We start from the raw sequence: 13,987 nt of genomic DNA, 5'->3' as shown, positions 1-13,987 counted from the left end.
TTTAGCCCTCTAAATAAAGTGAAAGTCGATTAACGTTATTTCTCTTGTTAAAACAATCACACTAAAAAGGTAAATGACTACGGTCTAATCTTACCACTAAAAATCTGTATGGATAATATGATACGTTTAGAAAAGCATCAGAAAACACAGCAGCTAAATGACCATTGATGAAACTCAAGAACAATAATACTTCAGACATGTAACGTTACTTCAAAAAAACAAAAACAAAGAAATACGAAGGCACTGCTAAAACATGACCACCATGTGTTTTAAGTAAGTAAACTATTTTTATTAAAGATATTTACAGCTTACCGAAGTGATCTGTTCGTCATCTCCAAAGATAGATGGAATTGACCCCTCATTCAAACGAAATCGATCGGCAAACCCTTCTTTATACTGGCCGAGGTTGTTGAAGTCGGAATCGTCGAAGTGCTTCGCGCACACGAAAATGACTTTACCAAAAGATGTGGGAACATTTCCTTGGTAAATAAAACTCAACCAGGCACTTCGAAGAGGTTCTGATGCTGGGAGACGGTGTAACGAAGCGTGTGGGTCACTACATCCAACAACCGAACATTTTGACTTGAGCTCTCGACACTTCTGCATCATTGAGCTTGGACTACAAAATCGGAGCGAGGAATAATAATGGCGGATTGATCGAAATGTTGGGCCGGTAGTCAATGTCCTTTTTTGGTAGTTCCGCTGCAAATACTGTGACGTAATTGTTCAGAAAACGTCATAGAAAGCAGAAAAATCTGAACTGGGTGAACAATAAGACCAAAACAGAATATAAAGATATAAACGAAACACCTGAAGAGAATAATTTCAACTTTTCTGCACTTTTAAACACTCCAAATATACAACAAAATGCATTTAAGGGCTAAAAAGGTGGTTTTAGCATGATATGTCCCCTTTAATTTAATATGCATTTTCTGCAGCAAGCAGACCTAGGCGAACGCAGCTCCTGTGGCTGGTCCCGTTGAGGAGGGATCTCCTCTCTCAGGCCGGGGGTTCGATTTGGCACCCACACCCCGAGCTGTGGGCTCTGCACGTTTGGGCCGTCAACGGGTACCCGTTGATCTTCGAGATGGGGTGTTAAACACGATTACGCAAGCTAGAGTGCCCTCTATTAGACGGCTTTATGCTTCCAAGTGGTCAGTGTTCTCAGAATGGTGCTTAATCCACGACGTGGATCCACACGATTGTGGGGTACCTGAGGTTCTGTCCTTCCTACAGGAGCTTTTGGATAAGGGTAGGTCCCCATCCACGCTCAAAGTGTACGTATCGGCCATTGCTGCGTTTGTGAGACATGCGCCCGGCCAGTCACTGGGTAGGAACGACCTTATATTTCGCTTTCTTAGGGGAGCCAGAATGATGAACCCTCCTCGGCCCCCTTCGGTTCCCGTATGGGACCTTTCTCTGGTCCTAGAGGCTATGAAGGGTCACCCGTTTGAACCTCTACAGTCTGTGTATCTAAAGTATCTCTCTTTTAAAACCGCCTTCCTGACAGCTATCGTCTCAGTGAAGCGGGTGGGTGACTTGCACACACTCTCTGTTAGCGCGACGTGCCTTGAGTTTGGGCCTAATGACTCCAAAGTTATTCTCAAACCAAGACATGGATATGTCCCCAAAGTGCCTTCCACTCCTTTCAGAGCCCAGGTTATTTCTCCGTCAGCCCTCTCTGGTTCTGACAGTGAGTGCGGCGTGAATCTCCTCTGCCCCGTCAGGGTGTTGAGATTTTATGTGGAACGGTCGGCTGCCTTCAGGCTGTAGGAACAGCTCTTTGTTTCTTTCGGTGGCCGCACTAAAGGCTTAGCTACCTCAAAACAGAGCCTTTCCAGGTGGATAGTGGATGCTATCTCATTAGCTTATACATCTAAAGGCCTCCGTTGCCCCTTGGGTGTTAGAGCTCATTCCACGAGGGACGTGGCCTCTTCGTGGGCCTGGTCCAGATATTTGTATGGCGGCAGCCTGGGCCTCTCCGTCTACATTTATTAGGTTCTATAACCTAGAAGTTCCTGCTCTTCAGGCTGGATTGTTATCAGTCTAGTTATCTGTGCAGCTCTGTTGGACTTGGCTCCTTAAGACTGCATAAGTTCTCAGTTCAGGCCAACTATGTCTACCCTGACTGTTATACTGTGCTATACATCATTCATTTACATTATGGTAACAATGTTGCCTTCTATTATTATTAAACCCACATCCTGTCGGCTTTTTATTCCCATTACCATTGAGCCCGGGGCTCCCCCCATGCTTACGCAACACGAGAGTACTCTCGTAAGAGAACTCCTCTTCAGTAGCACATATATACACCAAACGTTCCAGTCTTGTACCTAGTTATATTATGAAGACATTTGCAGAGAGATTATAAATATATTTTGTATATGTAAATATATTATTCCTAGCCTGATTTATATGACATTTTATTCCAAAAAACATGGCGAAAATCCATTTTTTAAGGCTATTGACAGTATATTCTGATTTACAGGATAACAAAAGTAGATATCCATAAATCAATCTGTAATTTTTTCCCCCATCTAATATGTGAACACAATGAAAAAATAATTTGGAACCTGGCTTTATCCAATACTCAGATTTCGTCTATTAAAATATATGCAAATTAGTGCATATTTAATTAGAGAATGCCTATTTTTCATATTTAAACATTAAATTACAGAAAACTTGTAATACATTTTTTCTCATATTAATCTAGTTAATCAACTGGGAAAGTTTCATGGTCATATCTGCTAGATACATTTTTTACCCTATTCATTCATTGGGTGATTCCGGGGAGTTAAACCAGAATTTGAGGTAGCATTGTTTTGACCCTAATCACAAGTTTCCAGCAGCTTGTTGACCGGGTTGTCCACCCTGGTTGTGATCCTCAGACATCATAGATTTCATTTTTATATGACAACCTTTTACAGCAGCCCATGTCTGCTAAACCCCCTTCGCCCCCTGGGTATAGCTCGGGTTTGGCTTGTTGTTGGTCTAAAGTTTCTGTTAAACAAGGTTTCCAGCATCTTTGGCCAGCAAACAATCCCAGCCTGAAAAGCTCTACACACACACACACACACACACACACAAAAGGACAATGAGGGAAGTGTATTTCTGCTGAGCTGCCTCCTTCCCTTACCACAGGCAAAAAACAAATCAATATATGAGATAGGAGAGCAGAAACCATTCTCCAGGTGCAGGAAATGCACACACCTGTGTGACTGCCAGATAATGCATCTGGTCATGCACTTGCACACTTGGATCTGGTTTTACTTTGTTCAAGCAATAAGAAAACACGGGCTGTGAAAGGAACAGGGAAGCAAGACTCCAAGAGGAAGAGAGTTTCTGTCATGACTGAGGTTGCATTTTGAGTTTGCCCAGACTGCTTCCACAGCAGTTTTACTGAGCTCCTTAAGCAAATAAAAACCAAGTGTTCAATGACTGCCCTATTTTGTTAGAGAAAACAATAAAGGCACGGTGGTTAAAGACCTGAACAATCTACAGGAATGTCATATAATTCCCGAAATTGTTATCACTTACATTATGCAACACCATGGCTGAATAAAAAAAAAGAAAAGAAAGAAATATGATTTCTCAACATGACACCATGAACAACCAAGCGAAGTTTAGTTAAAAATCAGGAATTGAGTCATTATTCTAAAACAATAGGAAGGCTTTCGGGTTCTGTTTCATCGACACAACTGTAATTAAATTATTAAAAGACGCACATATTCAGCCGACTAATCAGCCGGAAGGATCGAGCCAATGAAAGCGGTCAGGTTGCGTGGCGGATTGTGCGCCCTCGACCGCTATTCGCAATAAAATAATAATAATAATAATAATAATAATAATAATAATAATAATAATAATAATAATAATAATAATAAAACGCGTATTAAATACTCGCAGCACAAAATAACAGCCTATACTATACCATGGTACGCGTAGCCTACCATTTGAATGATGCCCAAGGGATGTGCTTCATCAAATAATGCCATGCTACCATATATTTTGGCAAGGAGTGACTTACTCCGGGCGCTCGGCGATCCAGCGATGATGATGGTGATGATCTCGTCGGTGTGGTGATGGATGAGATCCGCTGTGCGCTTTGGCCACCCAAATACAAAGTCCAGTTTACCACAAACACAGTTCAATCAAAACAGCAGCGAAAAGCATCAAAACTAGAGTGCGAATATGATGAAGTTAGTGTGGTAATAAACGAAGACGCCACGGAAACTTTAAGCGTCCGTTCACTCGATCGTGCTCGCGCGTTTCTTACCGTCTCGCCGGTTGAGAATGGAATGGAAACGCCTTTTTCTCCCTATAACCCCCCCCCCCCCCCCCCCCTCTCTCTCTCTCTCTCTCTCTCTCTCTCTCTCTCTCTCTCTCTCTACCAGCCACACTGTCTGAATCTGCAGCCTCAAACTCACACATTTTTCGGGCCTGATGTCACTTTGCTATCCGGTCAGATAATCCCTTCTCCTTTTTATTTCACAATCCCACATGCTCGCTCTTTCTCTCGCTGCGATAAATCCGCGGAAAAGAGCCACCTTGTCGATCTTTAAAATTAAAAATAATAACAGTATAATATGACAACAATTGTTAAACTAATTTAAAAAGAATTCCAGTGGTTTACATTTGGGAGGAGATTTGAATGTACTCCAATGCAGTACTGCATCTGCCCACAAGGGGTAGTACATTTATTGGCGCACATGTCTTTTGTCAATAAACCGTGAAATGTCTATCTATCTATCTATCTATCTATCTATCTATCTATCTATCTATCTATCTGTCTGTCTGTCTGTCTGTCTATCTATCTATCTATCTATCTGTCTGTATATGTTTGTTTTATAATCGTTTCAGAGCATGCTTGTTTGTTCATCGAATTTTTTCACCACATGTAAACAGCTATTGATCTTGCCATGTTATATAATGGACGTGGTTAAACTAGCCTACAGCTCTCTCGAGACTATAAAAAAATGCACATCCAAATATCGACTTTACATTCATGAAAATTTTATACACAGCAAATCTAAAGAGAATAGAGTAAAGCATTGAAGCATTGAAGTTTACAGTTTTTCTCAGTTGCTTGGTGTATTTCTCACATCACTATTTACATTTGCACAACAGTTAATGCAGTTCTCAAAACAATTAGTACAAACTGAAAAATCTAGTTGATAACCTGCAAAAGTGTGTCACTTGCTCAAAATGGATAGCTCATTCCTCAAAAGGAAGTATTCATGTCAATGAAAGTGTCAGTGTCATCAAGATGAAAGCCCTGATACCATTGTTTATGAACCAGATAGTCGAATGGCTTTGTCATGTTTTTATTATGACTGTTTACTCTGTAAATGTTTTCCAATGCAAAAACGTCAGATCTGGGTGACACTACCTGAAAATGCTCAAGACAGCACTATATACTATTTGCACAGCCATTTGAAAACGACATTAAAGTTACACATTACTGTATTTAGTGAGGTAACTGAGTATAATACACTGAATATGTATGTTTCACATTTTTACTGCATATGGTCTTTGCAATTCAGTTCAACATTTTTGTATGTGATGACTCAAGCAATTGCGGACTATTAGTTTTATATGGAATGACTATTTAGCATTCACAAGTATAGTTAATTTTGACTGACATGACATAAGCAAACGATAATGTATATAAAACAGCAGAGAGTTGTATGAAAGCAATTGATGCATGTCCGAAAGCATTTGCAATTTGTTGGAAGGAATGAGAAACTGCTACTATGATGTGCACAAATGACTAAATGTTGTGGAGGTTGATCTAACTGTTGGTCAAATGTAAATAGTGATGTGAGAAATGCACCAAAGCGACCGAGAAAAAACTGTAATAAAGAACTTGATTGCATGTCTTTATTATTGTTTTTTAAAATCCTTTTTCAGTTATTATACGCTATTTTCTATTTTGTGCTTTGGCAATATACAGAATGTACTTTTATCATGCCAATACAAATATATGAATTGAACTGAGAGAGAGACCTCAGCCAATTAATCACAGTGCAGTGCATCAGTCCTAATATTTGCATATTACAGCAGGAGGCAGTTTTATGGAAATTACATTCGTAGCCTACAAATTCCTGCTGTTGAGAATGAAGTTCATTGGTATCAGTGTTAACACAAAGTTAGCTTTTAATTTGTTTTTCGAAAGGGATTTGTAAGTGCAGAAGAGGATTTAGTTGCTGCGCTGACGGTGGCATTCCGCCATGCTGCCATGACCCAGTTTGCTTTGACTTACATCACACACGTGCGGCTGTCGTGGAGTGAAAAGCCAACCAGATTCTGCTCTGCATCTGATGCACAGAGGATATTTCTGTTTGAGGTCTGATCCTCATATGCACAATAGTTGCTTTGTCATATGTTGACCACGTAATAGTATTCATTATTATTCATATATCATAGCCTCAGGCATATGTGCATATGCGTGCATGCTCAGTTTGTCCTGAACATGCAAAAATTAAAGTGCATAGACAGAAAAACACATTCATGCTAATGAGAGTAAGACACTGGCATCCATAAACCTGACATATCAAAGCAGCGTTTTTGTACCCTGGGAAACGCTCTCATGGGGAAGTTCTTTCCCGCTGTCACAAGACTGACTTGTTCACGAAACCGAGAAGAAAGAGACTCATAGAAGAACTTCTAAAAACATCCTGAGGAAACAAACAGACAAAGAGAAAGGAGGGAGGGAGGGAGAGAGGGAGGGAGGGAGGGAGGGAAACTGGAGAAGAAAAACAAGTTTTTGGATCTTGTCAATTTGTTAGGCACTTTCAACAAATGGGTCCCGTTAAGAGCATTAAAGGGATAGTTCACCCCAAAGTTTTGTCCTTATCTACTCACCCTCATGTTGTTCCAAACCTGTATGAGATTTTAGTTTTAACACTAAAGAAGATATTTAACGAAAAGTGTAAATGATGACACAATTTTCATTTTTGGGTGAACTATCTCTTTAAAGGCTCAAATCCCATGTTTTTATTAGATATGCTTAGTATGTAACATAAATCTAACCCATCATGAAAAGTAGGTCACTTAATTTCACATGAAAATCTGGATTTCCCCTTATAATGAGAATTTTAGGCTGTTACATCTCAGCTGAGGTCTTGATCTTCTGGGACAATTAAAATGACATATTAATAATAACTTTTTCAAAACTCAGAGTTCTAATATCACAATAGATCATCAAACATGTGTTTTAGTAAAAAACGCACAATCACAAAGTAACCTTTTCACAACAAAATAAGTATTTCATCTATATAAACGTTTCATTCACAGTAACATCCATCCATCTTTTTCCGCTTATCCGGGACCGGGTCGCGGGGGCAGTAGTCGAAGCAGAGATGCCCAAACTTCCCTCTCCCTTGACACTTCCTCCAGCTCTTCCGGGGGAATACCGATGCGAACCTAGGCCAGCCGGGAGACATAATCCCTCCAGTGTGTCCTAGGTCTTCCTCGGGGTCTCATTCCCAGTGGGACGTGCCCGGAACACTTCCCCGGGAAGGCATCCGAGAGGCATCCAGAACAGATGCCCAAGCCACCTCAGCTGGCCCCTCTCGATGTGGAGGAGCAGCGGCTCTACTCTGAACACCACCCGAGTGACGAGCTCCTCACCCTATCTCTAAGGGAGCGCCCAGCCACCCTGCGGAGAAAGCTCATTTCGACCGCCTGTATCCGGGATCTTATCCTTTCGGTCATGACCCACAGCTCATGACCATAGGTGGGAGTAGGAACGTAGAATGATCGGTAAATTGAGGGCTTTGACTTACAGCTCAGCTCCTTCTTCACCACGACAGACTGGTACATCGACTGCATTACTGCAGAAGCTGTACCGATCCGTCTGTCAATCTCCCGTTCCATCCTTCCCTCACTCGTGAACCAGACCCCAAGATACTTGAACTCCTCCACTTGAGACAGGAACTCTCCACCAACCTAAAGCGGGCAAGCAACCCTTTTCCGACTGAGAACCATGGCCTCGAACTTGGAGCTACAAACCGTCCCAGTGGGTGTTGAAGGTCCTGGTCTGATGAGGCCAACATGACAACATCATCCGCAAAAAGCAGAGACGAAATCATGTGGTCCCCAAACAGGACACTCTATGGCCCCTGGCTGCACCTAGAAATTCTGTCCATAAAAATTATGAACAGAACCCGTGATAAAGGGCAGCCCTGCCGGAGTCCAATATTCACCATGAACAATTCTGACTTACTGCCGGCAATGCGAACCAAGCTCCTTTTCCAGTGGTACAGGGACAAGACAGCCCTTAGCAGAGGGCCCCAGACCCCATACTCCCAGAGCACCCTCCACAGTACGCCGTGAGGGACACAGTAGAAAGCCTTCTCAAAATCCACAAAGCACAGTGTGGATTGGTTGGACAAACTCCCATGAACCCTCCAACACACTGGAGAGGGTATAGAGCTGGTCCAGTGTTCCACGTGGGACAAAAACCACACTGTTCCTCCTGAATCCTAAAATTCCACCTAAAATTCGGCCAAATTTTCCTCTCCAGTACCCTGGCATAGACTTCCCTAAGGAGGCTGAACAGTGTGATCTCCCTGTAGTTGGAATAGTCAACCAATAGTCCTTCTCTATGGTCTCACCGAACTCCTCCCAGGCCTGATTTTTTGCCTCCACAACTACCCGGGCTGCAGTCCGCTTGGCCTGCCAGTACCCGTCAGCTGCCTCAGGAGTCCCACAAGTCAGCCAAGCCTTATAGGACTCCTTCAGCTTGATGGCATCCCTTAATTCCGGTGTCCACCACCGGGTTCGGGGATTGCCGCCTCGACAGGCACCGAAGACCTTAACCCTAACCCTAACCGTTCTGAGTGGCCGCTTCGACAATGGAGGTGGAGAACAAGGTCCATTCGGACTCAATATCTCCAGACTCCCTCGGGATCCGGTCGAAGCTCCGCCGGAGGTGGGAGTTAAAGATCTCTCTGACAGGGGACTTGGCCAAACGTTCCCGACAGACCCTCACAGTGCGTTTGGGTCTGCCGAGTCTGTCCAGTCCCCCCATCGGATCCAACTCACCACCAGGTTGTGATCAGTTGACAGCTCCGCCCCTCTCTTCACCCGAGTTACCAAGACATACGACCAGAGGTTGGATAAAACGACTACGAATTCAATCATTGATCTCCGGTCTAGGGTGTCCTGGTGCCATGTGCACTGATGGACACCCTTATGCTTGACATGGTGTTTGTTATGGACAAGCTGTGACTAGCACAGAAGTCCAATAACAGAACACTGCTCGGGTTCAGATCAGGGGGGCCGTTCCTCCCAATCATGCCCCTCCAGGGGTCACTGTCGCCACCCAAGTGGGCGTTGAAGTCCCCCAGTAGAACGACGGAGTCCCCAGTCGGAGCACTTTCCAGCACCCCACCCAGAGACTCCAAGAGTGCCGGGTACTCTGCACTGCCGTTCGGCCCGTAGGCACATACGACAGTGAGAGACCTATCCCCGACCCAAAGGCGCAGGGAAGCGACCCTCTAGTTCACCGGGACGAACATGGCGGCTGAGCTGGGGGGGTATAAGCAAACCCACACCAGCCCGCCGCCTCTCACCATGGGCAACTCAAGAGTGGTAGAGAGTACAGCCTCTCTCAAGGAGTGTGGTTCCAGAGCCCAAGCTGTGGGTGGAGTTGAGCCCGACTATCCCCAGTCGGTGGTATCTCTCTACCTCCGGCACAAGCTCAGGCTCCTTCCACACCAGCGAGGTGACGTTCCACGTCCCTAAAGCTAGTTTCCGTGTCCAGAGATTGGGTCGTCGGGACCCTCGCCTTCGACTGCCGCCCGATCCACTAAGCAACGGCCCCTTACGATCCCTCCTGCAGCTGGTGAGTCCATGGGAGGGCGGCCCCACGTCACTCTTTCGGGCTGAGCCCGGCCGGGCCCCATGTCACAGTAACATGTCTTTCATAAAGTTAATCAATTAATAAATTGTACCCCTATAGATTTCTATTGATATTGATTCTACAGACATAGTTTTCCGATATGGATAACCAAAATGTAATGAATTATTTTTACATTAAAAGTGATTTATCTTAGATTAAAACCACTCTGTTCAACGTATGCGTGCTTGCGTGCATGCATTGTGTGTGTGTGTGTGTGTGCGTGTGTGTGTGTGTGTGCGTGTGTGTGTGTGTGTGAGAGAGAGAGAGAGAGAGAGAGAGAGAGAGAGAGAGAGAGAGAGAGAGAGAGAGAGATTTGCAATTTGTGAACAATGGAGACGACACAGTCAATGACTTTGTAACATCAGATTAATCAGAGATGCATCAGAAGAAGGGAGACCGATGGCATCAAATACAGCATTTTACATTACAGTATGCCATGTGATATTGTAAACAGTGGCGTAGACAGGGGAGGGGAAAAACTGAAAACTGATTGGCCCCCCAATGTGCCCCCACCCTTCTACTTGTCTGTCACTCAAAAATTCAAATATATTTCTGCTTGCATTTGAATAATTAACGGTTTGGTGATGCTTCTCAACAACCGGACTAAGAATAGCAGCTTCTGTTTTCCAACTAAAAAAAAGCACATGGTAAGTTGAGATAATTAGCAAGTTTTTGGTACCATCTTTCAGTGTTAGGACAGACCAGGTTCGATGTCATTACAATCATCTGTGGCTGAATGAATGCAATACATAATAACACAATTAGGGTTTTCCTGTGTTGTGATTTTTGATACATGGGTGATATTGAAAGCCAGATGCCAAAGCAAATCGTAGTATGTTTAGTTTAGTTTATTGCCATTTGCACAGGTACGTTACAGTACAGGTACATTGAAAATCTTGTGCGTTTCTCAGAGTCAGCTTTTAAATTAAGAACAAAAATAATTTTAAAGAAGAGCAGAGAACAACTAAACATTTAAAAAAATGCAAAAAAGAGAGACTGTATATACATAACCTTTCTAGTTCAAATAAATACACATTGTAAAAGGTAAAATAAATGAATAATATTGTACATTGTTGAAACTCTAAATAAAGTAGTATTGCACAAGTCATTACAATGATAATGTTAATGCACCTGGATTAAAAACATGTAATGGGGTACTTTTTGCCCTCCTTAATGTCCTGTTCCACAAACCTAACAGTGGCTGGAACGAAGCTGTTAAACAGACGGGCCTTGTGAGTGCTGATACTCACAGGCCTGCTGTAACGAATCAGAAGGCTGAGGCAGATCATTATGCAACAACTTTATTAACTCAAAGACAGTCAGAGAGAAACACAGGAATTCTTGAATAAGGACGCGCTGACTGTGGGTAGAAACCAGGCTTGAAGAAGAAGGTAGACGATGTCAGTTTGGTAAACAGGGACAGGCGTAAAGGTCTGGGCAGGCGTCTTGAATCAGAATCCAGGTCAGGCTGTGGGTCGAGAGGCAGGCTGCAGACAATCAGAGAAGGTTAGTATAGCGAGGATCAGAAATACGGGAAGACTTGATGCACAGAAACGGCTCGGACATGCACACGTAGAGAGGCAATACTTCGCACAGAACGCTCAGTTAATGAGGCAGATAAAGGCTGAGCAATGATTAATAATACAGAACAGGTGATGGTAGTCACAGCGCAAATGATGCATACTAATAAGAGAGTATGCAACACACTAGAACTCAGGAGAGGGCGCTCGTCGTTGAGAGATGGTGGACTCAGGGAGACTGGACGCCGTAGGGGTGGTGATGGCGCAGTGGATAAGACACATGCCTTTGGTGTGAGAGACCCGGGTTCGAATCCACTGTGAGACACCAATGTGTCCCTGAGCAAGACACTTAACCCCTAGTTGCTCCAGAGGCGTGCGACCTCTGACATATATAGCAATTGTAAGTCGCTTTGGATAAAAGCGTCAGCTAAATGAATAAAAATGTAAAAAAATGTAACAGATGCAGTGTCTGAGATTATAGCCTGTGTCCACCCACTTAAACAAAGCATAAGCTGGGTGGTGTTTGTCCCTAAGGATGCTTTGTGCTTTCCTCCTGCAGCGCTGGGTATAGTGTCCATGGAGGGGAGGTTAGAGCCGATAACCCTCTCTGCAGTTTTTATGACCTGTTGCAGCGATTTCCTCTCAGCCAGGGTGGTATTGCCATACCACACCGTAATACCGCTGGTGAGGATGCTCTCAACAAGGCCTCTGTAGACATGGGTTAGGGGTTGACATTGAAGTTCGGCCTTCTTCAGCACTCTGATGAAATAGAGCCTCTGCTGAGCTCTTTTCACTGTTACCACAATGTTTTTAGCCCAGCTGAGATTTTCTGAGATGTGAAGTCCTAAAAACGTATGTAGCAATGTTCAGGGAAGAAGGAGGCGGGAACCGGCGACCAAATTAAATAAACTTTATTTAAAATAAAACAAACAAACAAAAATACCGCCAGCAGCCCCTCGCGGACGACTGCTGGCTACCAAAAATAAACATAAAGAACTGCAAAGAAAATAAAATACAAATACAAAAACCAAACACAACTAAAATACAGGCCTGTTCCTCTCTCGATCATCAACGTCGTCGCTCCTTTATGCTTCCGCTCCTCCGTGAGAGATGCGAGACCGGTGTGCTTCACAGGTGCTGCTCATTAGCAATCTCACCAACGGCTGCGCGCCGTTCTCTCACGTCCCTCGGCCGTCCTGTTCGCCACAACGTATAACTATCAGACCGCTCCACCTCAGTCCCCTTGATGGTGAGAGGCTGTAGGACGGGAGCTCTCCTCCTAAAGTCCAGAATGAGTTCCTTGGTTTTCTCATTGTTAAGAACAAGATCATTGTCCTCCCCAAAGACGGTGATCTTGTGAACCCTATCCCTGTATGATGACTCATCAACCCCTCTGATGAGGCCAAGGACAGTTGTATCATCTGCATACTTAATGATGATGATATTACACAGCATTAGGCCACATCAAATGCACATTGATGCGCGTGCGATCTGTGTTTGTGTTTGGAGCTCCGTCGAATTGATTCATTAATCCCTGATTTTCTTCTTTACCACTCATTTATAAACAAGCACTTTCTATTTTTATATCATGTGAACTTATCCTCGACACTATTCCTTATAAAAAACAATCGGATTGCTTTGATATCGCTACTTAGATCCAACTTTCCGAATCTCGGCTACTAGCCTTTAGCCCGCTAGCATTTCACGCGTGGCCTCGCGCCTATCGACCCTCTCATTTTACACCCGTTTGACTGAAAGGATACGGGTTATATCCATCATTTCAGTCCTAAATTAGTAGTGATATTGGTAGTATCACTACTAATTTACTGTTCATCTGTTATAATGGCGAACATATCGGATGTGTGTCTAACGTTACCTCTGAGTGCAGGTGAGGACACATTCGAGCTGGTTTCGGTACGATTGGAGCTGGAGTCGGTGGAGAAACAGATCCGCGTTCTGCTGGTGAAGCAAGCCGAGCTGCGAGATCGGCGATCAACGCTTGAAACATCACGCGCCGATGCTCACAAGTCAGTGGTTAGTAACTTTTTGACTCCGACTTCGTCTACTCCGTGCGTTTCTCTGCCCAGGAGGACGCGATCATCTCTGCCTTCATTCACTCCGGCACCGAGGCAACACCATGGACCCTGGGTGATCACACAGCGGAAGACACTTTGCGGATCATCACCGCAAAGTGATGATCTCACTGATCATTACATGGTAACTTGTATAATACGTACTGCTGAAATTTGTCATGTTGCGCCACGTTATAGACCAGGCAGAACAATCCTTCCAACCACTATAGATAGATTCTCAAATAGCTTACCTGATCTATCTCAGCTGCGCAGTGCACCCAAACAAACAGATGAACTAGAGGAAATGACTAGCAGTTTGAGCACCATGTTCTCTAGTACACTAGATATTGTTGCACCAATTAGATTAAAAAAGGTTAGAGAGAAAACTAAAGCACCATGGTACAACAGTGCTACGCATGCAATCAAGAGAGAAACTCGTAACTTAGAGCGTAAATGGAAACAAACTAATTTAGAGGTCTTTAGAATCG

At 43.8% G+C, this 13,987-nt stretch overlaps 1 protein-coding gene and 1 long non-coding RNA gene across 2 annotated transcripts in view; both read right to left on the bottom strand.

The window, feature by feature from the left end:
- Positions 1-4,339, bottom strand: part of pea15 (proliferation and apoptosis adaptor protein 15) — a 126,987-nt gene extending 122,648 nt beyond the window's left edge. Inside the window, exon 1 of the mRNA XM_077202076.1 lies at positions 4,028-4,339. The gene's annotated coding sequence lies outside the window, so the exon portion shown is untranslated. The remainder of the gene's footprint in view (positions 1-4,027) is intronic.
- LOC143710834 (uncharacterized) overlaps positions 1-12,409 on the bottom strand; it is a 146,471-nt gene extending 134,062 nt beyond the window's left edge. The window contains exon 1 of the long non-coding RNA XR_013194655.1: positions 12,359-12,409. This is a non-coding gene — a long non-coding RNA (uncharacterized LOC143710834). The remainder of the gene's footprint in view (positions 1-12,358) is intronic.
- Between the last annotated feature and the right edge of the window lie 1,578 nt (positions 12,410-13,987).

The sequence above is a fragment of the Siphateles boraxobius genome, unplaced genomic scaffold (assembly GCF_051911475.1).
Source record: "Siphateles boraxobius isolate OS27281-9 unplaced genomic scaffold, OSU_SipBor_1 48, whole genome shotgun sequence".
Classification (NCBI taxonomy): Eukaryota; Metazoa; Chordata; class Actinopteri; order Cypriniformes; family Leuciscidae; genus Siphateles; species Siphateles boraxobius.
The sequence above is the reverse complement of the archived record's forward strand: the minus strand, read 5'-3'. Positions and strand labels throughout refer to the sequence as shown.